Raw genomic sequence first — 25,071 nt, 5'->3', positions numbered from 1 at the left:
GAGTAAAGTTGGTTCCACTCTTTGAGGTAGGGGAACAAACATGGCCGTAGATATTTGTTCTCAGTGACTCAAGTGGGTTGGTAAAAAAAAGAGGAAGTGAGGGGAAATCTTTGAAGAACATATAGTTCTTATAAATTATATGAAAAGGGTACTATTTAGTTTGCATTGCCTCAGTTGAACAGTAATCTTGTGACATAAGTGTTGCCATCATCCCCATTTTATAGGTGGGGAAATTGAAGCTCAGCGAGATTAACTGATTTGTTACAAATTGAATGTAGAGCTAATAGTTAAACTAGGCTGTATTAGTCAGGGTTCTCCAGAGAAAGAAAACACATACACACACAGACACATGTGTGTCCCAAATTTAAAATGAATTAAGATGTATATATGTGTATACACACATGTAGACACACATACTCTGGATTGGTTGGCTTATGTAAATGTGGAGGCTGACAAGTTGCAAGGTCTTCCATTAAAACTGTTAATCCAGGAGAACCAATGTGAGTATGATGACCTGAAAACAGGGAGAGCTGAAGGTGAAAGTTCCAATCTGAAAGCTAGCAGGTTTGGTACACCCAAGAAAAGTTGATGTTTCAGTGTTAATCTGAGGGCTGGAAAAGACCAAGACCTCAGCTCAGTGCTTCAGGAGAAGTTGCCTTTTACTCAGACTTTTGGTTCTTTCTTTTTAAAAAGATTTTTATTATTATTTTTATTTTATGACTTTTATTTTTTCCACTATGGTTGGTTTACAGTGTTCTTTCAATTTTCTACTGTACAGCAAAGTGACCCAGTCATACATATATATATACATACATACATACACACACATTTATCTTTTTCTCACATTATCCTCCATCATGTTCCCTCACAAGTGACTGTAGCACACAGAAGGATCTCATTGCTTATCACTCCAAATGCAGTAATTTGCATCTATTAACCCCAGATTCCCAGTCCATCCTACTCCCTCTCCCTCCCCTTGGCAACCACAAGTCTCTTCTCCAAGTCCATGAGTTTCTTTTCTGTGGAAAGGTTCATTTGTGCCATATATTAGATTCCATATATAAGTGATATCATATGGTATTTGTCTTTCTCTTTCTTACTTATTTCACTTGGTATGAGAGTTTCCAGTTCTAGCCATGTTCCTTCAAATAGCATTATTTTGTTCTTTTTATGGCTGAGTAGTATTCCATTGTGTATATATACATCAAATCTTCTTAATCCAGTCATCTGTCAATGGACATTTAGGGTGTTTCCATGTCTTGGCTATTGTGAATAGTGTTGCAATGAACATACAGGTGCATGTATCTTTTTCAGGGAAAGTCTTGTCTGGATATGTGCCTAAGAGTGGGGTTGCTGGGTCATATGGTAGTTCTATATTTAGTTTTCTGAGGTGGTTGTACCAATTTACATTCCTACCAACAGTGCAGGAGGGTCCGCTTTTCTCCACACCCTCTCCAGCATTTGCTATTTGTAGACATAGTAATGATGGCCATCCTGACCTGTGTGAAGTGGTACCCCATTGTAGTTTTGGTTTGCCTTTCTCTAATAATCAGTGATGTTGAACATTTTTTCATGTGCCTGTTGGCATCGATATATCTTCTTTGGAGAAATGTCTATTCAGGTCTTCTGCCCATTTTTCAATTGGATCTTTGGTTTTATGCTCTTGAGTTGTATTAAGTTGTTTGTATATTTTAGAGATTAAGCCCTTGTTGGTTGCATTGTTAAAAACTATTTTCTTCCATTCTACGGGTTGTCTTCTTGGTTTTTGTATGGTTTCCTTTGCAGTGCAAAAGCTGGTAAATTTGATTAGGTCCCATTGATTTATTTTTGTTTTTATTTCTTTTGCCTTGGAATACTGATGTAAGAAGACTATTTTTACGATTGATATCAGAGAATGTTTTGCCTATGTTCTCTTCTAAGATGGTGATGGTGTCTTGCCTTACATTTAAGTCTTTAAGCCATTTTGGGTTTATTTTTGTGCATGGTGTGATGGTGTGTTCTAGTTTCATTGATTTGCATGTAGCTGTCCTGTTTTCCCAGCACCACTTGCTGAAAAGACTTCTTACCACTTTATAATCTTGCCTCCTTTGTTGAAGATTAATTGACCATAGATGTCTGGATTTATTTTTGGATTCTCTATTCTCTTCCATTGGTCTGTATGTTTCTTTTGGCACCAGTACCACACTGTCTTGATTTGTAATATTTCCTAAAGTCTGGGAGGGTTATGCCTCCTGCTCAGTTTTTGTTCCTCAGGATTGCTTTGGCAATTCTGGGTCTTTCGTGGTTACATATAAATTTTTGGATTGTTTATTCTAGTTCTGTGCAAAATGTCATAGGTAATTTGATAGGGATTGCACTGAATCTGTAGATTGCTTTGGATAGTATGGCCATTTAAACAATATTAGTTATTCCAGTCTAGGAGCAAGGAATATCTTTCCATTTCTTAGAATTCTCTTTAATTTCCTTGATTAATGTTTTATAGTTCCCAGCATATAAGTTGTTCACTTCCCTGGTCAGGTTTATTCCTAGGTATTTAATTTTGGGGTGTGTGATTTTAAAAAGTATTGTATTTTTACATTCTTTTCTAATATTTCATTGTTAGTATACAGAATCACACCTGATTTCTTGATGTTACTCTTGTATCCTTATACTTTGCTGAGTTCATTGATCAGTTGGTGTAGTTTTTGTGTGGAGTCTTTAGGGTGTTCTATATATAGTATCATGTCATCTGCATACAGTGACAATTTTACTTTTTCTCTTCCAACTTACATACATTTTATTTCTTTTGTTTGTCTGATTGCTGTTGCTAGGAATTCTGACACTATTTTTTTTTTTTTGGTCTTTTAGGGCCACACCCATGGTGTATGGAGGTTCCCAGGCTAGGGGTCCAATTGGAGCTGTAACTGCCAGTCCACGCCAGAGCCACAGCAATGTGGGATTGGCGCTGCATCTGCAACCTGTACCACAGCTCGTGGCAACTTTGGATCCTTAACCCACTGAGCGAGGCCAGGGATTGAACCTGCATCCTCATGGATGCTATTTGGGTTTGCTAACCGCTGAGCCACAAGAGGAACCCCTGATACTATTTTAAATAAAGGTGGTGAGACTGGACATCCTTGTCTTGTTCCAGATTTTAGTGGAAGGCTTTCAGCTTTTCTCCATTGAGTATTATAATAGCTGTGGGTCTGTCATAATTGCTTTGATTATGTTAAGTTGTGTTCTCTCTATACCCAATTTGTTAAGAGTTTTTATCACGAATGGATTTTGGAGTTTGTCATATCTTTCTCTGCTTTCTCTGTTGAGATGATGTGGTTTTTGACTTGTGTTTTGTTAATGTGGTTTATGACATTAATTGATTTGTGTATGTTGAACCATCCTTGTGAAATTGGAATGAATTCCACTTGGTCATGGTACATGATCTTTTATATATGTTGTTAGATTTGGTTTCCTAAAATTTTATTGACAATTGTTGCATCTAAATTCATCAAGAGGAGTTCCCATTGTGGCGCAGTGGTTAACGAATCCGCCTAGGAACCATGAGGTTGCGGGTTCAATCCCTGGCCTTGCTCAGTGGGTTAAGGATCCGGCATTGCCATGGGCTGTGGTGTAGGTCGCAGACGTGACTTGGATCCCGCACTGCTGTGGCTGTGGCTGTGGCTGGCAGCTATAGCTCAGATTAGAACTCTAGCCTGGGAACCTCCATATGCCATGGGAGTGGCCCTAGAAAAAGGCAAAAAAAAATGAATTCATCATGATACTGGCCTATAATTTTCTTTTTTGGTAGTCTGATTTTGGTACTAGGGTAATGACGACATCATAGAATGTCTTTGGGAGTGTTCCTCATTCTTCAACCTTTTGGAAAAGTTTAGGAAGGATGGACATAAGTTCATCTTCATATGTTTGGTAGAATTCACCTGTGAAGCCATCTGGTCCTAGACTTTTGCTTGTAGAGAATGTTTGTATTAAATATTCAATTTCATTTCTGGCGATCTGCCTGTTCAGTTGATCTGTTTTTTGGTGATTAAGTTTTGGCATGCTGTTAAGTCTCTGCAAAGTTGTCCATTTCTTCAAGGTTGTCAGATTTGCTGGCATGTAACTGTTCATAGTGTTCTTTTATGGCTTTTTATATTTCTGCAGTATCTGTTGATCATTTTTCATTTCTCATTTTCTTTATGTTAATTCTTTCTCTCTTCTTCTTGGTGAGTCTGGCCAGAAGTTTGTCAATTTTGTTTACCTTTTCAAAGAACAGCTCTTGGTTTTATTGATTTTTTTCCTCTTACTTTTAAATCTCTATTTTATTGATTTCCTCTCTGATCTTTATAATTTCCTTCCTTCTGCTGACTTAAGGTTTCATTTGTTCTTTTTTTTTTTCTAACTCTTTAGGTGGAAAGTGTAAGTGGTTCATTTGAGATGTTTCTTCTTTCTGAGGGAGGCCAGTATTGCTATGAACTTCACTCTAAGAATTGCTTTTGTGGCATCCCATAGATTTTAAATGTTTGTGGTTTCATTATCATTTGTCTAGAGGCATTTTTAAATTTCCCTTTTGATTTCCTTTTGATCCATTGTTGTTTAGTCTCTGTGTAGTCAGTTTTTTTTCTCATTTCTTTTCCTGTGGTTGATTTATAGTTTTATGCCATTGTGGTCAGAGTAGATCCCTGACAATAATTTCTGTATAGTTAAATTTGTTGAGGTTAGTTTTTGTGCCTCAGTATGTGGTCAGCCCTTGAGAATGTTCCATGTGCATTTGAAAATAATGTATATTCTGATTTTTTTTTGGATGTAATGCCCTGAAAATGTCAATTAAGTCTAACTTTTCTATTGTGTCATTTAGGGTCTCTGTTGCCTTATTGATTTTCTATCTAGATGTTAAAGTTTGCTACTATTATTGTATTCCCGTCAATTTCTCCTTTTATGTCTGTTAGTATTTGTTGTATTATCTAAGTACTTCTATATTTTGGGCATATACATTAATGTGTTTATGTAAAATACAGGAAGGCAGGAGGTACAAATCTCATATCAGACCAAATAGACGTTAAAACAAAAGCCATAAAGATAGATACAGAAGGACAGGAATTAATTGAAAAGGATCCATTCAGCCTTTTGGCTCTTTCTATTCAGGTCTTCACTGGACAGGATGAGGCTCACCCAAATTAGGGAGGGCGATATTCTTACTCATTCTATGGCTTCAAACATTAATCTCATCCAGAAACACCCGTACAGACACATCAATATCTGGCCACTGCATTGCCCAATCAGGCAGGCATAAAATTAACCATCACACAGGAATCGTGGGTGTAAGTCCTATGCCTTGCTTGCATCATAATAACATTAAGCCCCCTTTCCAGGTCTGTTTTCGAAGCTGTCATTCATGCTCTTATTTATATTACTATAAGAATTTTACCTATTATTTAATATGCCCTCTCAAAATATTTTTAATTTATAATGATCCTTTAGAGCTAAATAGGGGCTCAGTTGGGGGAAATTTTTGCCTTGAACAGGACACATGGCCATGTGAAACATTTTGGCTGTGACAACTGCAGTAGGGGAGGTGAGAGAAGGGGGCAGACTTATGGCAGAGATGCTAGAGATGCTACTAAAGCTCTTTCAAGGCACAGGACAGCTCCCAACAATAAAGAATCCAAATGTCTAAAATGTTAATTGTGTGAAGGATCAGGAAATGTTTTAATGTTTAAGTGTCCTTAGGGTCCAAGGTGGGTTTGGGGGAGATCCATACATACCATGAAAATATATGCAAAATTTTGATGGCCAACAGGCACATGAAAAAATGTTCAACATCACTGATTATTAGAGAAAGGCAAACCAAAACTACAATGGGGTACCACTTCACACAGGTCAGGATGGCCATCATTACTATGTCTACAAATAGCAAATGCTGGAGAGGGTGTGGAGAAAAGCGGACCCTCCTGCACTGTTGGTAGGAATGTAAATTGGTACAACCACCTCAGAAAACTAAATATAGAACTACCATATGACCCAGCAACCCCACTCTTAGGCACATATCCAGACAAGACTTTCCCTGAAAAAGATACATGCACCTGTATGTTCATTGCAACACTATTCACAATAGCCAAGACATGGAAACACCCTAAATGTCCATTGACAGATGACTGGATTAAGAAGATTTGATGTATATATACACAATGGAATACTACTCAGCCATAAAAAGAACAAAATAATGCTATTTGAAGGAACATGGCTAGAACTGGAAACTCTCATACCAAGTGAAATAAGTAAGAAAGAGAAAGACAAATACCATATGATATCACTTATATATGGAATCTAATATATGGCACAAATGAACCTTTCCACAGAAAAGAAACTCATGGACTTGGAGAAGAGACTTGTGGTTGCCAAGGGGAGGGAGAGGGAGTAGGATGGACTGGGAATCTGGGGTTAATAGATGCAAATTACTGCATTTGGAGTGGATAAGCAATGAGATCCTTCTGTGTGCTACAGTCACTTGTGAGGGAACATGATGGAGGATAATGTGAGAAAAAGATAAATGTGTGTGTATGTATGTATGTATATATATATGTATGACTGGGTCACTTTGCTGTACAGTAGAAAATTGAAAGAACACTGTAAACCAACCATAGTGGAAAAAATAAAAATAAGTTTTAGAAAATATATGCAAAATTTTATATGTACATTATGTACTTTTTTTTTTCTCCCAGAGAGAGTCCATAGTTTTCATAAGTTTGTGACAAGAGACCCATGTTATCTGTGGTGGATATGGCAGATTGGCAGTTAATATCAAACTTTTTCTATCCCATATTCCTGCATCACAGAGGCTGGGTGGCTTAAATCTATATTCTCCAAACTTACAAACTTATCTGTGGCTATATTATTGAGTAAGTTCAGTTCTTCTAGCTGTTCAGAAGGCTGAAGTGAGGCAGGAGTCATGTTCCTGCTGCTTTGGTTGTTTTCTGGTACCAGGTGTGTTGGTAGTCATGTTGTTTTCTGCATTTTCTTTCTATGGATCATCCAAGAGCTTCATGAGTGATAAGAGGCAGGATGGTGACAGTGGCAGTGAACACAGTGATTTTCTGATACAGGATCACTGTTACTGTTATGAGAATATGTTCTTGAAGCCCATAGTTTCTGAAAATGCCTTCTTATTCCCAACTTTCTGATGGAGGCAAAAATAGCAACTCCTTTGATGAACCATTTTTTCCTGTATATTTTTCTAGGAATCATTTCTGAAGGCTCAGCGTAGAACTTGTTCCTCTATATCATTGAAAATATTTAAAGCACCTAATTCCCTGTACTGAATCTGATTTTACTTGAAATATTGAGACAGGTATCTGTTTCTTCCAATTGAACCCTATTGATACACTTCCAAAAAGTTTAGAACCATGAATTTGTTGCACTTTTGCTCTGATGGGCTGTTGATTATTTTTACACTGAAGTGTAGTCATTTACCTACATGCTGTGGTCTCCTTAGTATATACATCAGGAAACTGTTAGAAAATGTTTTACCTGATGCACAAGTAAGCTTGTCTTTGTGGAGAATAAGCAAAGGCCATAGTTTGGTGTAAAACAGGCTTCACTGTATAGAATTGTTACTGTGCATGTAAGAAATATTGAAAGGTTAACACTGGAAAAGACCATAGAGACCATCTAGTCCAGTTATTCCGAAACAAAGTGGAAATTTGTGGGAAATTTTGGTGTGTCACAGTGACTGGGAAGTGCTATTGGCATTTAGTGCCCAGAGGCTATGAATGTTTAAATTCCTAACGTGTATGGGACAGACATACACCCTAAACAACTGCTTTTTCTTTGCCAGTGATCCTAGCATTCTTGTTGGAAAATACCACTTCAATCTCCTTGCTTTACCAAAGAAGCGAGTGGAACCCAGGACAATGAAATGATTTTCCTAAGGTCATAGAACTAAGACTGAAATCCAGTCTCTCTGACTCCCAGGTAAGAAGTCTTCCCTCATCACCATAGGAGAAGCTCTCTGATCAGGGGATCCAGGAGATAGTCCTAGAAATGGACTTCAGAAGACAAGGAGCTGAAAGCAGATCAGCCAGATGTCCGATAGTCAGTTAACGTACACCTAAATGGCCACACTGTTGTTTTGGTTTGTCGTGTATATGGGCAGAGTCCATCCTGAGTGCTCATTATTCATGCTGTAATAATTGTTAAAATATTTTGTATATTAACTCTTGAATTAGAGAATCTTGAAGAACAGAAGTGAATGGAGAGATACTGGCTTGGCAGTTAACTCTTCTTAGCAAGGTTATTCCATCTTGAGATGTTTATTCCTCAGTGTGCTCAGGGAATTTAAAACTCTTTCTCATTACATTTAATTGCTAAACAGTAATCCACTTGCTATGGTGTCTCAAAAGGACAACCTCACTTGCTGTAGCTTTTGACTCAGCCATGATATTATTTCTTTCAGAGGTGTTCTAGGCTAAACTAGAAAGTTTTGCAAATGTTTTTGAGACTCTCAAGTTGTCCCCAGGATTCCTGAAACATGACTAATTGTGCAGGGATCAGTGATTAGTTCTTACTTTGGAAAAGAACACTTCTTGGCTGAACAGAAAGCAGATTTAATGAGTAGGCTGCCTCTTTCCAGTGTGGAGTTCAGCCATAACCACCTTTCTTTAAGAATTAGGATACTGAATGTTTTTAAATTTTTTTATAAGCTTGCTATATACCCGTATGTATTTTTTTAACTTAAAAATATTTTATTGCTAAAAAATACTAAGCATCATTTCAGCCTTCCTTGAGTTGTAACATTTTCACAATAGGAACATCAAAAATCACTGATCACAAATCACCATAACAAACACAAAAATAACAAAGAAGTTTGAAATATTGCAAGTTACCAAAATGTGATACAGAGACCAGAAGTGAACAAATGCTGTTGGGAAATATGGCACCAGTATATTCATGGGACACAAGCTACCCGTATAGTATGTTTTTAATGTGGCTATTAGAAATAAGATAACTAATTAAGCTAGAAATTTTGACATATTAAGACAAATCTTTTTGGGAGGGAAATAGGTGATGCCTTACTTTTTTCACCTGTACAAAGTAGGTGTTCATTCATTTACTCATACCATGAACAAATGATTATCAAGCACCTACAACGTGTTAGGCACTGATAGGTGTAGGGGATTTATCTAAGTCTCTGTTCCCAAGCCAAAATGTCAATATGTTTGGAAGTACTGTAATTTTATTTTTGGTATTTTACAATGGCCTAGATTTATTCAGACTATTTCCCATTTTGTACAGGAGGCTAGAAGTGAAACTGACAGTGTTCAATAGGAGAAGCGTCCCTAAAGTGGTGAAGAAAACCAGATAGTCCTTGCCTTCAGGAAGCTTATGTTCTGTCATCATTGTCAGTAAACTACCTTATCAGAGTATTAACTAGGGTTAGTGAGAAAGGAAATAAAAGAGTTCACTTCAATGCCTAACTCAAGTGAGTTCGCAATAATTCATAATGCTTATTGTTAGTTACAGTTATTATTTGAATTTTTCACAGCTATTTTCCAACTATCTGTCTTTCCCAGGTAAACGAATACTATCCAGCTTCTCTTGTTCCAAGTCATAGTCGGTGTCACCTCCTCAGTCCTGTATAAAATGGGACACCAAATAAAGAAACCTAAGCCATTATAAAGTAGGCATAATAAAATTACTTTACCCCCAAAGAGACCTAAACCTTGGTTGGAGAACATAGTTTAAGATAAATTAGCTAAAATTTCTATGTTTTCCATTTAGGGAATGGAAATCGATGCATGTCACCTCCTCTTCCTCTGGAGCTAGGAGGATTAATGGGGGACTACATCATAAGTTTATTAGGCATATAGGATGTAGGCTTCCTCAGTGGGTAACACATCATGATGACAAGTTGCTGTCCCAACAATTATGCTGCAGAAGCAGAACAACAGATAAAAAGATGCTGACTTTATATTTCATTTAAAATTGGATATGAGTGAGGTGGAAAGAGTGCATGTACATCTAATGGAAAGGACTGAAAAACACTGCAGAATTAGCTTTGATAAGAAAAATGATGAGGGTGCTTAGAAAACATTTGAAAGGAAAAGTAGGCCATTGTGTAAAGTTGATATAATCATGGACACAGAATTTTACTCTACAGTGGAAATTATAATAATGTTTGAGGGAAGAGAAGAGTCAAGTCTGGTCTCTGACTAGCAACAGCCTGATGAATTTGGGCATCATTCAGTATCTCTGGCTTCCAGTTTTCTCATCAATCCAATACTAATACCTGCTCTGATCCCTAAGAATTGTCCTGAAGACCCGTGAGAACAACAACAAGAAAGATATAAATGAAAAGCCTTTTTGGGGCTGAATTATATGCCTTTCAAATTCATATGTTGAAGTCTTAACCCCCAATACCTCAGACTGTGACTATATTTGGAGAAAGAGCCTCAAAAGAGATACTTAAGTTAAAAATGAGGTCATTGGGGTGGAGTCTAATCCAGTATGACTAATATCCTTATAAGAAGAGGACATCAGGACACACACACTCACTTAGGGAAGACCATGTAGAGATACAGGGAAAAGATGGCCATCAACAAGGCAAGGAGATAAGGCTTCGAAAGAAACCCCCCACAACACTTTGCATTCAGACCAGTAGCCTCCAGAAATGTGAGAAGATAAATTTCTGTTGTTGAAGCCATTGTCTGCGGTACTTTGTATGGCAGCTCTAGAATACAGGCTTTGACAAGGTAAAACACTGACTACTCTTATTTTGTAGTTTCCCACTGCTATGGAATAAATATATGTGTCCCTCCAGAATTCATCTATCTGGCTCCAATGTAGAGGTGGGGACTTTAGGAGGTAATTAGGCCATGAAAATGGAGCCTCCATGATAAGATTAGCATCCTTACTAGAAGAGCGAGGTTGCGCACATGCATTCTCTTTCTCCCTCTTTCCTTCCCTCCATCTCTCTCTCCTCCTTTCTCCTCCCTCAGTCTCTCTTGCAATCTCTCTCCAACACCTGAGGATACAAAGTGATGGGAGCCAGAAAGAGGTAAACCAGGAAGAGAGGCTTCACCAAGGTTCCAACTATGCAGACACCCTGATCTTGAACTTCTAGTCTCTAGAACTGTGCAAAAGAAAGGTTTGTGTTAAGCTCATCACTCCATGGTATTCTGTTATAGCAGATCAAACTAAGATCCCCAAAGAACACTGAGCACCTAAAGTCGGTTCTCAGCAACTTGAATGGAGCTATGAATATCAGCTGTTGGCACTGCCTGCTATGCATATATGAATGTATTCTACTAAATAACTCAATGTAGAAGGTGAGGAGTATGAAACTAGGATGTTTAATAGGTCTACAACTTGGGAAACTGGGTTGGTGATAGTTTCACTTGCAAAGAAGGGAAACTTAGGAGGAGGAGGGGCATGATTTGGGGTAACTGATCAGTTGAGTGAGATTTATGCTGAGTAGAACATGTGCTCATCTTCTCAGATGGATTTTAGCACCTCTTTAAAGCTATACTCATTTTATGTATCTTTATTCAGTTAAAAAAATCCACTAAATCATTTAGATCTACTTCACATAAGTGGTCTTAGATCCCTGCAAACAAATAGTTCTTGACAGGAGAATACTTCAAAGTCTGTGCTCTTCCCTTCTAAGTACATTGTCCAAGAAAGAAAGAGTTGGAGAGGCACACAGGCAGAAGAGAAACAGTCCTGTGGAAAGAAGATGAAAGGGCACAAGGATGCTTTTCCAAACATGCTTCCTGTTAATTTCCAAGAGAAATGATGAGGCCACAGGTTTCAAGGTTCATGTGTTTGCATAAGAGTGGGTAGATGTTGATTTTTGCTGAAAGTACATTTGCTGAGAAGAAAAGATGATCCCTGATTCTATTGCTCTCTTTCTTTTCATAGCCATTATATTTACTTGGGTGGAGTTTTCCTGTATGAATTGACAGACCCCTGTCTAGATGACTGACTTCCCCTAGGGAATTAGTGCTTTTGGTGGTGTTTTTTTTGTTTGTTTTTTTTGTTTGTTTTTTGGTAGGAATGACATAACTAGAGGTATGTTCACCACACTCTCCTATCAGTTCAGTGAGACTTGTTGCAAATGCCGTGAGAAGGAGTGGTTAAAGACAGTAATCAGGCCAGCAGGGTCCTCCTAGGGGAACTTGCTGGCTTAAGGAAGGTAAGTAGGTTGGGTTGGCTACTTTGTTAAACAAAGGACAGTCTACTGCACCCGTTTGTTTCTAGAAGACTCATTAAGTCTTTTGGTGCCAGTTAGCAATTATTACTTAGTCTTCTAGCTGAAATATTTGTTAGCAGCTACTGAGGGGAATCAGCTTGGGTGAGGCAAGATGTTTCTAAGTGCCTTCCCCCTTCCAGGCCAGGCAATGTGGATCAGGAGCTCATTAGCATGCAGAAGCCATTGGAGCATGCCTTTTATTGCAGGTAGCATTTTATCATCCAGAATAATTGGTATATATACAAAGAGGCTCTTCACTATCCTCCCAGAGCAGAAGTGGCCTCCCCCAGCCCCCTTGCCCCTCCTTTGCCCCCCAGCTGTTGTTTTTGGATTGTTAATTTCACTGCCTGGTAGAATGCTCTGGGTTTGGTTTTGGCTTGTTTTGTTTGAAGCTGACTGGAATTCACAAAGCCAATCAGCCTTTGGGGAACTCACTGGCCCCACTGTGAGATATAAGGAAAGTACCAGAAAGAAAACAAGCAGGATTTTATAATGTGTCTTCTCTTCCTTTGCCCATCCTTTTTCCTAAACAAATGGTGGCACAGGATTCTCCAATTTTTCTGGAGTGGGGAGGGGATAGGAGAAGGGTATGGAGAGTGCAAAAGGATAGGAAAACATGAACAACCCCCCATGCCTTCTCACCCCCCAGTAAAACCTGTGCCTCCAGCATATTCACCCTCTCTGAACCTGTGCCAGAAAGGGCCACTTCAAGGTTGAGGGATGGAGGAGGCTTTCCAGGGAGGAAGGGAAGGTGTTTCCTAGGCTCCTGTTTTCTGTTTTGGGCCATTAACGGTGTTAACTGAATAAAGCAACCACCAGGCACAGCTGTTTTATTCCAAATACTTGCTGATCCACACAATTTCTACAGAGCTCCACAGTTGTTCCAGGCTCATAAAGGACATTTGAATAGATTGTTCTAATTCTGACTGGCACTCAAGTGTGGGATTCTGACCTCCCCGGAAACGACATTTTTCCAAGGGGAGAGATGGTAAATAGAATGTTTCCCTCCTCTTCCCTCCCCTTTATGGCCACCGCTGGCTGAGTTGAATTGTTTAGAGACCTGTTTCATACTCCATCTTCCTTTCTGAGAGGCTGCAACATTACAACTCAATTACCATATGGCAATATTTAGAAATGATCTGAATAAATGAAAGCAAACAAGCACATAAAGACACACACACACACACACACTCTCATATAATTTCTAGCTAAAAAGCTAATCTATGGAAAATGTAACTCTACATTGGTAGCTCCTCACTGCCACTCAGGACATACATGAGGACAGTAGATCATTCCACATTTCTTGGTACCATGAAAATTTCTCCTAACGCAATCTGGAATAAATATAAGATATTAGAGAGATCATCTTTATTACATTCCAGTCCAGAGCACACTGAGGGCTGAGCTGCTCTATTTTGACAAAAGTTCTTTGTCTTCCAAAGTTGTGAAAACCCAGTTCCTTTCTGTAACAGTTCTTTTTTTCCATTAGGACCACAAAACCATGGACTAAATTTGCTTCCCACTGAGTGCTGCTTCAGCTTATCTGGGGGACCTGTGGGTCTTGGATGCAATCCTTTGTGAGAGAGAGACCGTGCCAGGTAGCCTGCACCTCCCCAACTAGACATCACTCTTTCAGATAGTTCAGCTCGTCTTCCTCTGTGTCTGTGTTGTCCCTGAATGAAATATGTGAGCCACGATGGTAGTTAGGGTGGCCACAAAGTGCCTCTCTGTCCAGGGCTTTGGATGGGGAATAGCATGGTTGAAGGGTGGTAGGATTCCTTTTCTGTTTTTTGGCAGTTGAAGGTTGCTTTTGAGAATCACCCTGCCAGTTTGTGATTTTGGGGTTAAAAGTATTGAAGCTTAAAATGTGTTATTCTAAGTACAGTATGTACATTGACAACCATTAGTTTATGGAGATGCCACCTCTTTGCAAGCACAGTGCTAGGCCTTCTGAGCTCTTGTTAAGAGGAATAATAGTGGGAATTTCTGCTATGGCACAGTGGGTTAAGAATCCAACTGCAGTGGCTCTGGTTGCTGCAGAGGTGCAGGTTTAATCCCTGCCTGGAGCATTTAAAAAAAAAAAAAAGAAGAAGTAACAATGATCTGTAGTTTGAAAGCACTTCTATCTTTGGGAAATGAATCATTACTGTAATGTAATCATTAAACAGAAGGTGGTATTCTTGATCCACTGTCTGCCCCATCTACTCTCTGAATGGAATTTGTTTTGTTTTATTGGTCAGGGGGATATGGTTTGTCCCCTACTAACACTGTCACAGATATGAAATATGGTGGCAATAACATATGTGATTAGTTTTTGTTCTTGAACTTTCTGCTTTTCCTAAACAGAATCCAGACTAGGGTGAGGCAAGAGAGGCACCTAGGGCACAACATTTAAGGAGATACTCATAGGTCATGCAAGTCACAACCCTGCTCTTAAACAAAAGGATCCACCTTTCGGAGCAACACGAAACACTCCCCTCTGGCCTTGCACAGAGTAAAATCTGTAATTATCTGCCATTTTCTCTTTCACAAAGCCCTGTTAAAAGAAGAGAGATTAATGAAGCATCATTCAAAGAATCTGCTGTTCACCTCCTCCTCTAGATACTACAGGTTCTATTCTTGGATCAGGTTATTCTCATCATAATACACAGTGGAACTCTTTTTACCTTAGCTGCTTCCAGAATTATATCTTACTGAATTTTCTTGTAATGATATTCCCTTAGCTTTTATCAGAAAACTCTTTTTTTCAAAGCCAAATCAAACCCATGATTCTATCTATGGAAGAAATCTAGCTCAGAACATTTTCTCTAGAATATGCAGTGCTTCCTAAATTAATTCTTTTAGAATTTAATGCTAGGACAAGTGTTACCTCCCTTGAGGCATAGTTATGAATCATCCTGTGATGGTTAATTGTATGTGTCAACTTGACTGGGCAATGGGGTGCCCAAATATTTGGTTAAACATTGTTCTAGGTGTGTCTGTGAGGATGTTTCTGGATGGGATTAACCTTTGAATTGATTTGATGGTAAAACAGATTGGCCTCCTCTATGTGGGTGGACCTCACTGAGTCTATTGAAGGCTGAAAAAAAACAAAAGGCTGAGCAAGGAGAATTCACTCTCTGCCTGGTGGTCTTTAGGCTGGGGTCATTCTTCTCCTGCATTTGTTCTCTGACAGCAACTCACACCATTGGTTCTCCTGGTTCTCAGGCTGGTGAACTACAGATCTTGGCACTGCTCAGTCTCCATAATCACATGAGCCAATTCTTTATAATAAATCTCTATCTATCTATCTATCTATCTATCTATCTATCTATCTATCTATCTAGATCCTGTTGTCTGCATCCTCTTTGGTGTTCAGGTGCTTTGGTGTTCAGGTGCTCAGATCAAATTTGGTGTTCAGGTGCTCAGATCTAAATTTGAAGCATATCTCTAACATCTATGTTAACTCTAGTCTATGTTTTAGTCCTTTTTAGCTTCTATAGCAAACATACCATAAACTGCATGGCTTATAGACCAGAAACATTTATTTCTAACAGTTCTGGAGGTCTGGGAACTCAAAGCCAAAGGCACCAGCAGATGACTATCTGGAGAGAACTAGCTTCCTAGACAGTTGTCTTTTCACTGTAGTTCTGCATGGCAGAAGGGGAAAGAGAGCTCTTGGGACCTCTTTTAAAAGGGCACTAATCCCTTTCATGAGGGCTCCATCCTTGTGACCTAATCACTCCCTAAGCCCTATATCCTAGTGCTATCACTTTGAGGGTATGGTTTCAACATATGAATTTGGTGGGGGTGGGGGAATAAACATTTAGTCATGGTAGTCTCTTTTTTGTCTTCTTTATCTTAAAATTGATTTTCTAATTTTATTCATATTTTTAGCTACAATTGTCTAATTTGTATTTTAAAATAAGAATATTTTACACTTAGTGAATGCTTACCATGTGACAGGTATGTTCTAAGCACTTACTGGAGATTATTTCATTTGACTCTTAAAACAATCTTACCAACTTATTACCCCTGTTTTATAAATGAAGAAACTGAGGCCTGGAGTATTTCTATAATTTGCCAAAGCTCAAGTAATGGCAGATCCACATTTTGAACTTAGACACCCTTACTCCTAAGTCAATATCTTTTTTTTTCTTTTTACTTTTTTTATCTTTTTGCCTTTTCCAGGGCCTCACCTGTGGCACATGGAGGTTCCCAGGCTAGGGGTCTAATCAGAGCTGTAGCCGCCGGCGTGCGCCAGAGCCACAGCAATGCGGGATCCAAGCCGCATCTGCAACCTACACCACAGCTCACGGCAACACCAGATCCTTAACCCATTGAGCAAGGCCAGGGACTGAACCCACCACCTCATGGTTCCTAGTCAGATTTGTTAACCACTGAGCCACAACGGGAACTCCCTAAGTCAATATCTTTAAACAGCATCTATATGACCTTTGTTTGAATGCATTAACTAACCATTATTTTTCCTATGTCTTTAGAGAAACATTTCAGACAATTTGAGGAAAGAAATAACATCTATGAATTTATTCAGATTTTTCTTCTCTTAATTTATATTTAAACACAAGGGCTATTTAATTCCTTAATATCTCTTTGCTATATGAATTTTTCAGTGAACTTTTTTTATCTTGAACAAATTCAAGCTTGCAGAAGAATTGTAAGAAAAATACAATGCACTTTTGGATGCTTTTCACCTATACTCATCAATTGTTTAGATTTTTGCTGTATGTATTTGCTTTATCAATTTAATTGTGTCTTTATTATTATTTCCTCATTATTATTTTCTGAACCATTTTAAATTACATTATAGACATCTTGGCCCTTCACCATTAAATGTCAACATGTATCTTTGAAGAACAAAGATATATTATAGTATATTGGTTCAGGGAATCTGACATTGATATAATGCTATTTAAATTTCAACTATCTACCCCAAGTGTACTTTGTAGTATTTGTCTCTCTTTCTTCCTTTTTTTATTTCCCCCTACATTTTTTTACTCTCTTCTTTTCTTGTTTCCTCTCCAGCTTCCTCCAGTTTCCTCTCTCTATCTCTCTCTGTCTTGTATCAGGGTATAGCCCAGATCATGTTTTGCATTTAGTTGCCATGTTTTGTTATGTGCTTTGAGCATTAAATGACCTCAAACATTCACTTTTTCTCCCATCTAAGCCAATTTCCCCCGAATTTGGATTTCCAAACCTCTTTTCCCTTCCTTTCCTCCAAGTGTTTTTTAACTATTTCACAACAAAACATGAACTGCCACTATTCCTAAACCACTGTTCTTAAGCAACAAAATATGAACTTCCAACCTAGAGAAGGATCCACTTTTTCTTGCTCATTTCTTAAAGGGGCTGCATTCTATTAGTTCCAAATGTTTAGAAATGATCATAGACAACATGCATCAAAAAGTCAAGCTTAGTTGTTTGTCCTTTTCATTGGAAAGCTTTCTAAGCTCTATTATAGCTCAAATTTGATTGCTTTTGCCCAAAACCTGTATAAGTTCAACAAAGCCAAAAGCAGAGTGTAATTTGAAGACCAAGTACACTATTGAGTAGGAGTGTTTTGGGTGTGAGTTTCTGAGAGTGACTATATGAAACACTTGAGGGGAAATCTTTTTTTTTTTTTTTTTTTTTTTTTTTGGTCTTTTTGCCATTTCTGGGACCACTCCCGTGGCATATGGAGGTTCCCAGGCTAGGGGTCGAATTGGAGCTGTAGCCACCAGCCTACACCAGAGCCACAGCAATGTGGGATCCGAGCGCGTCTGCAACCTACACCACAGCTCATGGCAACGCCAGATCCTTAACCCACTGAGCAAGGCCAGGGACTGAACCCTCAACCTCATGGTTCCTAGTCAGATTCCTTAACCACTGAGCCACAATGGGAACTCCTGAGAGGAAATCTTAATAAAAGGAAACATCAAACTGGCACATCTCTGTGTCAAATATAATTGTATTTGAAACATTATCTTCTAATTTTGCAGTGGTTAGGACAAAAGTAAAAATATTCCTAAGTGTGGAGTTCCCACTATAGCTCAATGGGTTAAGAACCCGACATCATCTCCTTGAGGGTGCAGGTTCGATTCCTGGCCTCACTCAGGGTGTTAGGACCTACCACAAACTGAAGTATAGGTCACATATGTGGCTAGAATCTGGTGTTGTCGTGGCTGTCACATAGGCCTCAGGTGCAGCTCTGATTCAACACTTAACCTGGGAAGTTCCATTGCTGCAGGTGCAGCTTTAAAATGAAAAAAAAAAATTCCCAAAGTGAAAAACATGGCCATTTCAGCAAGTTCCTAGGACACATATCCCAGAGCTCCTTCAAAACGTTGTTATATTTAAAATCACTGAATTATGATGAACAAAATGCAAGGATCAGACAAGCAAATACTATCTCCCTCCTAAGGAACCAGCACTTTCAATTCATATAAAATTATTTTGATGCCCAAGATTGTCTTTTCTATTATTTTACCATTTAATTTCCATAGTTTTTATTTTTAAAAATCCCTTTCCATCACTGATTTGAATATTTTAACACTCTAATTTAAGGCTCTGTTCTCTCCACCCCCAATCTTCATGTCAAATACTTAATGATCTATAAATATTTAGAAAGTTCTAATGGAGCACGCTTTTAAAAGCAAACCTATAAGAAAGTCTGGTGTTGAGTAATCTCTCTTAATTTATCTCTTTGTAAATCTGGATATATGAACATTAACTTTATTAGATGGAATTTTATCCTTAATCATCATTCTATCACGACTTTCGATCCCTTTTACAAAATGGTAAGGAGGTACGAGTACAAATTCTATTACCTTCTGGTTAGGTTGGTTATTAGACATGAGTGTTGGCTAGAGTACTGGCAGCATAGTAGGAAGAGGCATATCTTATGCAAAAATAGTGTAGTAGGGAATTGCGAACAGTGGTGGATAATACTTACTCCCAGTTCGGCTGGTTGAGTGCTCCTGAGTTTTCCTATTTGTCTTCCAATTAGGGTTTGTGAGTGTGTTTCTGTTCTTGTGGAGACAGTGAGGTACAGGAGAGGTCGCCCATCTGGGAATCCGGAAGCACTGGTTTCTGCTTGGCCTTCATCACTAACGGGCTTTGTGACCCTGAGTCTGGAGTGTCACCTCTGTGAAGCTCAGTCCTCATCTTCAAAATCATGAACTATATGATTTCTCATTTTCTTTCCAGCACTGCACACAGTACTAGGAGATCTAAGGACATCAGATGGGAGCATACAACTGTTTATTAACATCTTTTAATTGGTATTTATGCTCAAGCAATACTTTCTATTTAATGTGGATTTATCTTTATTTTTCTGATGGTTTGCCATTGCTTTCCAGGTTGTGAATACAGAAGCAAGAAAATAGTTAAGCATAGAGCAGATAGGCAGAATTTATATTAAATGTTTTCATTAAAATGTTAAGTAAAAAAATAATTTAAGAGGCTACTTTTATTCAGAATGTCTTTTCTGGGAGTTCCCTTCTGGCACATCAGGTTAAGGATCTGGCATTGTCACTGCAGTGGCTTGGGTCATTGCTGTGGTGTGAGTTTGATCCCTGGCCTAGGAACTTCCATAGACCACAGACATGACCAAAAAAAACAACAACAATAAAATGCCTTTTCTATAGGACTGTATTTTTTAAATTGGGTCTCCTAGTTACCTTCTAAATGAGGGGGTTGTACTTAATCTGTGGCGGTAAATAGGACTGTCTGAAGTACTGACTCTAAGGCTCAGCAGGAAAGAATGCTTCCTCTGGTTAACCTGTGTCTACCATGGGTCAGAGAAGCACTCAATGCCATTCATTTCCTCAACTTGGGCCAGATGATCACTAAGAATCTTCCTTAAATATGTCCTGCTCCACTGTCCCCTGTCCATTGAATAGCATTATTCATCTAGTTGCTCAACCTGCAGCCTGGCGGTCATCCTTGCTCCCTTCCCTCATCTTTCTATTAGCAATTCATCACCAAAATATGTCTATTTACCTCCTCAATTTGTTCATTCTCAACACCCTCATCCAGGGACCAGGATCTCTCACCTGAACCACTGCCTCCCTCTACTTAAAAGTGGATTAATCAACAGGTAATCTAAGCATGTGCTTACAGTACCAGCAAGTTGAGGACACATTTCCTCCTCCATCCACATAAATATATAAAAGGGGGGAAAAGGGGTAAGAGCTATTTTAATATCACTACCCATGTTCATTTGGGTGATTTAAACACGAAATTAAATTTTATATCATGTTACATGATTGCTTTTATTTTGAATTACAGAACAGGATTTGTGTGTATGTGTATGTTTTGAGGGGTGGGATTGGTTGTGGAATATTGTTTTAAGGAATAGTGTTTCTAAAGTCCTGATTCTCGCCTTGCCTCTAATCCATAGTGTAGCAGAATAATCTTTTTTTTTTTTTTTTTTGAGAACACAGTGAAATCTCAGTGGTTCAAACTGCATTAACCATCATGATTCATAAACTGAGAGTAAAATTACATTCGGATTATCTATCTATCTTCTTTGCTTTTTAGGGCCACACCCATGGCATATGGAGGTTCCCAGGCTTATGCCACAGCAATGCCAGATCCGAACCATATCTGCGAAACACCACAGCTCATGGCAACACTGGACCCTTAACCCACTGAGTGAGGCCAGGGATCAAACCTGCAACCTTGTGGTTCCTAGTCAGATTCATTTCTGCTACACCATGATGGGAACTCCTATCTATATTATTATCTATAAGGTAAGTGTATACTTAAACATATAAACCACTAGAATAATTTTTTAAAAGCAGATTTGATTTTGTTATTTCCTGTTCCCACTATCCTTAGGATAAAGCTTAAACTCCTTATTATGGCCACGTATACTCTGGTCCCTGCTTGTTTCTCCTTCCTGATGTCCCACCACATTTTCCTTTTTTCTTTTGGGGTCAGTTCATATGGGTCCTTGCCAGTTTCTCCAAAGGACTTGTGCAGTAATTTATTCCTCTTCCTGAAAAGCTATTCTGCTTTTCTCCCTTTAGCGTTTTTATACTGTGACTTATACTTTGATCTCAGCTCAAACATTCCTTATTCACAGACACCTCTTCCAGCCTTCCAGGTGAGATCAGAAGCTGCTGTATTCTCCCTTCATATCACAGAATGTAGTTGTACAGTTGTGTGATCATTTGACTTGTTTTTCTCTCCTGCACTAGAGAGTAAACTTGGCTCATTCTTGTTCCAGGAGCCCCAGCTCAGTACCAATCTCAATAAACACTCATGGAATAGATGGATACTCCTATAATTCCATGCAATCCAGGATTCCTTAGTAAAGCAGTAGAGTAGAAGCAATTAAAAGAAGTTAAAACAACCTTTTTTTTTTTTTTTCCCCAGGGCACATCTGTGACATATGGAAGTTCCCAGGCTAGGGGTTGATTTGGAGCTGCAGCTGCCAGCCACAGCCATAACCACAACAATATCAGATCTAAGCCACATCTGTGACCTATGCTTCAATTCAAGGCAATGCCAGATCCTTTAACCCACTGAGCAACGCCAGGGAGTGAACCCACGTTCTCATGAATACTAATCAGATTCTCAACCTGCTGAGCCACAGTGGGAACTCCAAAACATTGTTCTTAATATTCAGTCTTTGCTCATGGTACAAATTCAGGAGTTAGTTGGTGAGAACTACCCCAGGTTTTTAGAAGTTCTTGATTAGAAGGACTTTTCTAACAGGTCCTTCAAACTTTGTGTGGCTAGATATAACTGTTGCTACCCTCCCCCATTCCCCATGGAAAACATTACCTTGGCTCCTTTCCTTCTCTCCTCAACCAAATCCAATTGATGAGCAAAGTCTATTGGTTCTATCTTAAAAATACTTCTGGAACCTGACTCTTTTCACCTCCTCTGCTATCTCCCATTTCCATTCATAAATACCTTTCACCTGTACAAATTTAATAAGCTTTGTACTGGTGTCCCTGTTTCTGATCCTGGAACCTTGATCTGATCGTCATCGAATGGCCAAAGTAATTTTTCTTAAAACATGTATTAGACCATTTCAGGCCCTTAGTCAAGCTTTCCTTTGGTTTCTTGGCTTGATTTTACCCTTAATATAAAATACTATTCTTTACCATTGCTTCTTGCCTACAACTTTACTCTCATCTCTTACTACTCCCCTCCCCTCTCATGATAATTTCCAGCCAGAGTGATGGCCTCCTTGTGATCCTTCAACCACACAATATTTGTTTTACTTAAGGACATTCACGTTTGCTGTCCACTTTGCCTGGAATTCTATTTTCTGCTCATATCAGAGACAGAAACATTCAGGCCAGAGCTCAAAAACCATGCCTTCCAAGAGCCTTGCCTGGCCATCTAATCTGAAATTGTCTCCTCTACCTCCACCATCATTCTTATCTTATTATAGCCAGATTTGCTTTCTTTTCTCTCCTTTTTTTTATGGCTGCACCCATGGCATATGGGAGTTCCCAGGCCAGGTGCAACCTAAGCCACAGCTGCAGCAATGTTGGATCCTTTAACCTTCTGCACCATGGTGGGAACTTCACCAGCTTTGTTTACTTGATACCATTTTTCACCATCTAAAATTAACTTATGAATTTGTAATCTACTGTTCTTTTTTGCTGTCTACCTTCACTGACATTTAATGTTCAAGAGAGAAAAACTCTCGGTTGCCTTGTTTCCTGTTTTATCTTTGTTCCTAGAAGAATGCCTGTCACATGGTAGTTATTCAAAATACAGTTGCTGAATGAATAAATGGAGATTCACTGAAGAATGAATCCAGAATTGGTGCTGGAGTTCCAGTCGTGGCTCAGCGGTTAATGAACCTGACTAGCATCCATGAGGAGTTGGATTAGATCCCTGGCCTCAATTCGTGGGTTAAGGATCCAGCATTGCTGTGGCTGTGGTGTAGACTGGCAGCTACAGTTCCAATTTGACCCCTAGCCTGGGAACCTCCATATGTAATAGGTGAGGCCCTAAAAATCCAAAAAGCCAAAAAACAAAAAAAAAAAAAAAAAAACCCCAAAAAGGAATAGATTGGTGCTGGGTAAGGACTAAAAAAAACCAACAAAAATAGGTCTTGAAAACCATTCAGAAGCATTTTAATCCTGTGACTGTTTTTTTGCTTTTTCTGCCCTATGCATCTATACTATAGAGAGTTTTGCCCGCAGTTTTACCTTGGAGCTTAATCAATCAAGTGACTGTTTTTGAGAAGTACAATTTCATGATGGATTGTATAATTTGCATGATTGTAACCTTTAGCATTTGATTTTTTCCCTAGAGAGCATTTTGTTAAAATGAGTAACTAGATGTTGGTTTTGCTGGTATCGGTCAATCAGATGATTGCTTAGAGCGCATTGCTTTTTTTTTCTTCCCTGAGTTTCATCTCCAATACTTTCAATCTGAAATTCATGTTTTATCCTTATTTTATGGAAAGGCACAGGAAACCTGCATAGTCAATCAGCTTTGGATTCCTAGACACTGACAGGTTACTGAGATGGTAGTGTCAGTGGTTTCTTTCGGCACCATCTTTATGCCTATGCCTGTGACCTTTATGCCTGATGGTATTGCTTTGACCACAAGGTGGCACACGTCAGATGGTTAGGCAAAATGCTGGCTGACTTTTGCTCTGAACTTGTGGAGGCGTCAATGGGAAAAATCTTGAAATGAGTGTATATAAGTCAAGGGCTGATGAAGTGTAAGTTAATTTAAAAATAGAGAGAGAGTTCCCATTGTGGCTCAGCAGGTAAACAGCCCAACATAATATCTGTGAGAATGTGGGTTCGATCCCTGGCCTCTCTCTGTGGGTTAAGGATCCCACATTGGTGCAAGGTACAGCACAGGTCATAGATGCGGCTTGGGTCTAATGTTGCCATGGCTGCAGCATAGGCTGGCAGCTGCAGCACTAATTCAACACCTAGCCTGGAAACTTCCATATGCCACAGGTGCTGCTGTAAAAAGAAAAAACAAAAAAAGATATTCAGAAAAGGAAATCACCAAAATATAATAAACTCTTAAATTTCCTTAGAATAATAAATACAAAATTAAAAATTTTTTCAATGTAAAATTAAAAAAAAACATTGCACATATGGTAATTGAATAATAGAAGTAGAAATTGTAAGTTGCTTACCATGATCTGAACTTTAGTTACGCTAAAACTTTTAATGAATAGCTTGTTTATTATCATGTATATTTTTGTTATTGAGATGGAAAAATACAGCTAAATGGGAGTTAATTTAGTTGAATTAAGATAAACTGAGAATTACTTTATCAAAGTAACAAATATATGTGTACAGTAATATATTGAATAGTCTGTGACAACTTAGAATAAACAGTAATTTTATCTAAGCAGATTACACAGAGACAACTTTTTGAAAAACTTTATAAAGGGGAGTTTCTGTTGTGGCATAGCAGAAATGACTCTGACTAGTATCCGTGAGGATGTAGGTTTGCTCCCTGGCCTCGCTCAGTGGATTAAGTATCCTGCATTGCTATGAGCTGTGGTGTAGGGTCGCAGATGAAGCTTGGATCCCACATTGCTGTGGCTGTAGAGTAGGCCAGTGGCTGTAGCTCTGATTTGACCCCTAGCCTGGGAACTTCCATATGCCATGAGTGCAGCCATAGAAAACAAAAACAAAACAAACAAAAACAAAATAAACCCAACAACTTTATAAAATTGTTATTTAAAGAGACAAAAAACATAAAACATGAAATGCTTTTGACTGGAAAATAGATATGTTTTTTCCAGGAGGATGAATATGCAGTGATAATGTGATGTTAGCATGGTTCTATACACTGCTGCAGACCCACTGGGTACTTAGGAATGAACTCACAGACATCTGTTAAAGTTCTCTTTAAATTGTGTACGA

At 38.7% G+C, this 25,071-nt stretch overlaps 1 long non-coding RNA gene across 1 annotated transcript in view; it reads left to right on the top strand.

Annotated features, from left to right (window-relative positions):
* The window catches only part of LOC110255532, a 377,997-nt gene that overhangs the window by 275,746 nt on the left and 77,180 nt on the right, over positions 1 to 25,071 (top strand). The window contains exon 3 of the long non-coding RNA XR_002336045.1: positions 7,808 to 7,944. This is a non-coding gene — a long non-coding RNA (uncharacterized LOC110255532). The remainder of the gene's footprint in view (positions 1 to 7,807; positions 7,945 to 25,071) is intronic.

This window comes from Sus scrofa, chromosome 1 (assembly GCF_000003025.6).
Source record: "Sus scrofa isolate TJ Tabasco breed Duroc chromosome 1, Sscrofa11.1, whole genome shotgun sequence".
NCBI classification, from domain to species: domain Eukaryota; kingdom Metazoa; phylum Chordata; class Mammalia; order Artiodactyla; family Suidae; genus Sus; species Sus scrofa.
Note: the sequence above shows the minus strand (reverse complement) of the source record. Positions and strands in the feature narration are given on the sequence as shown.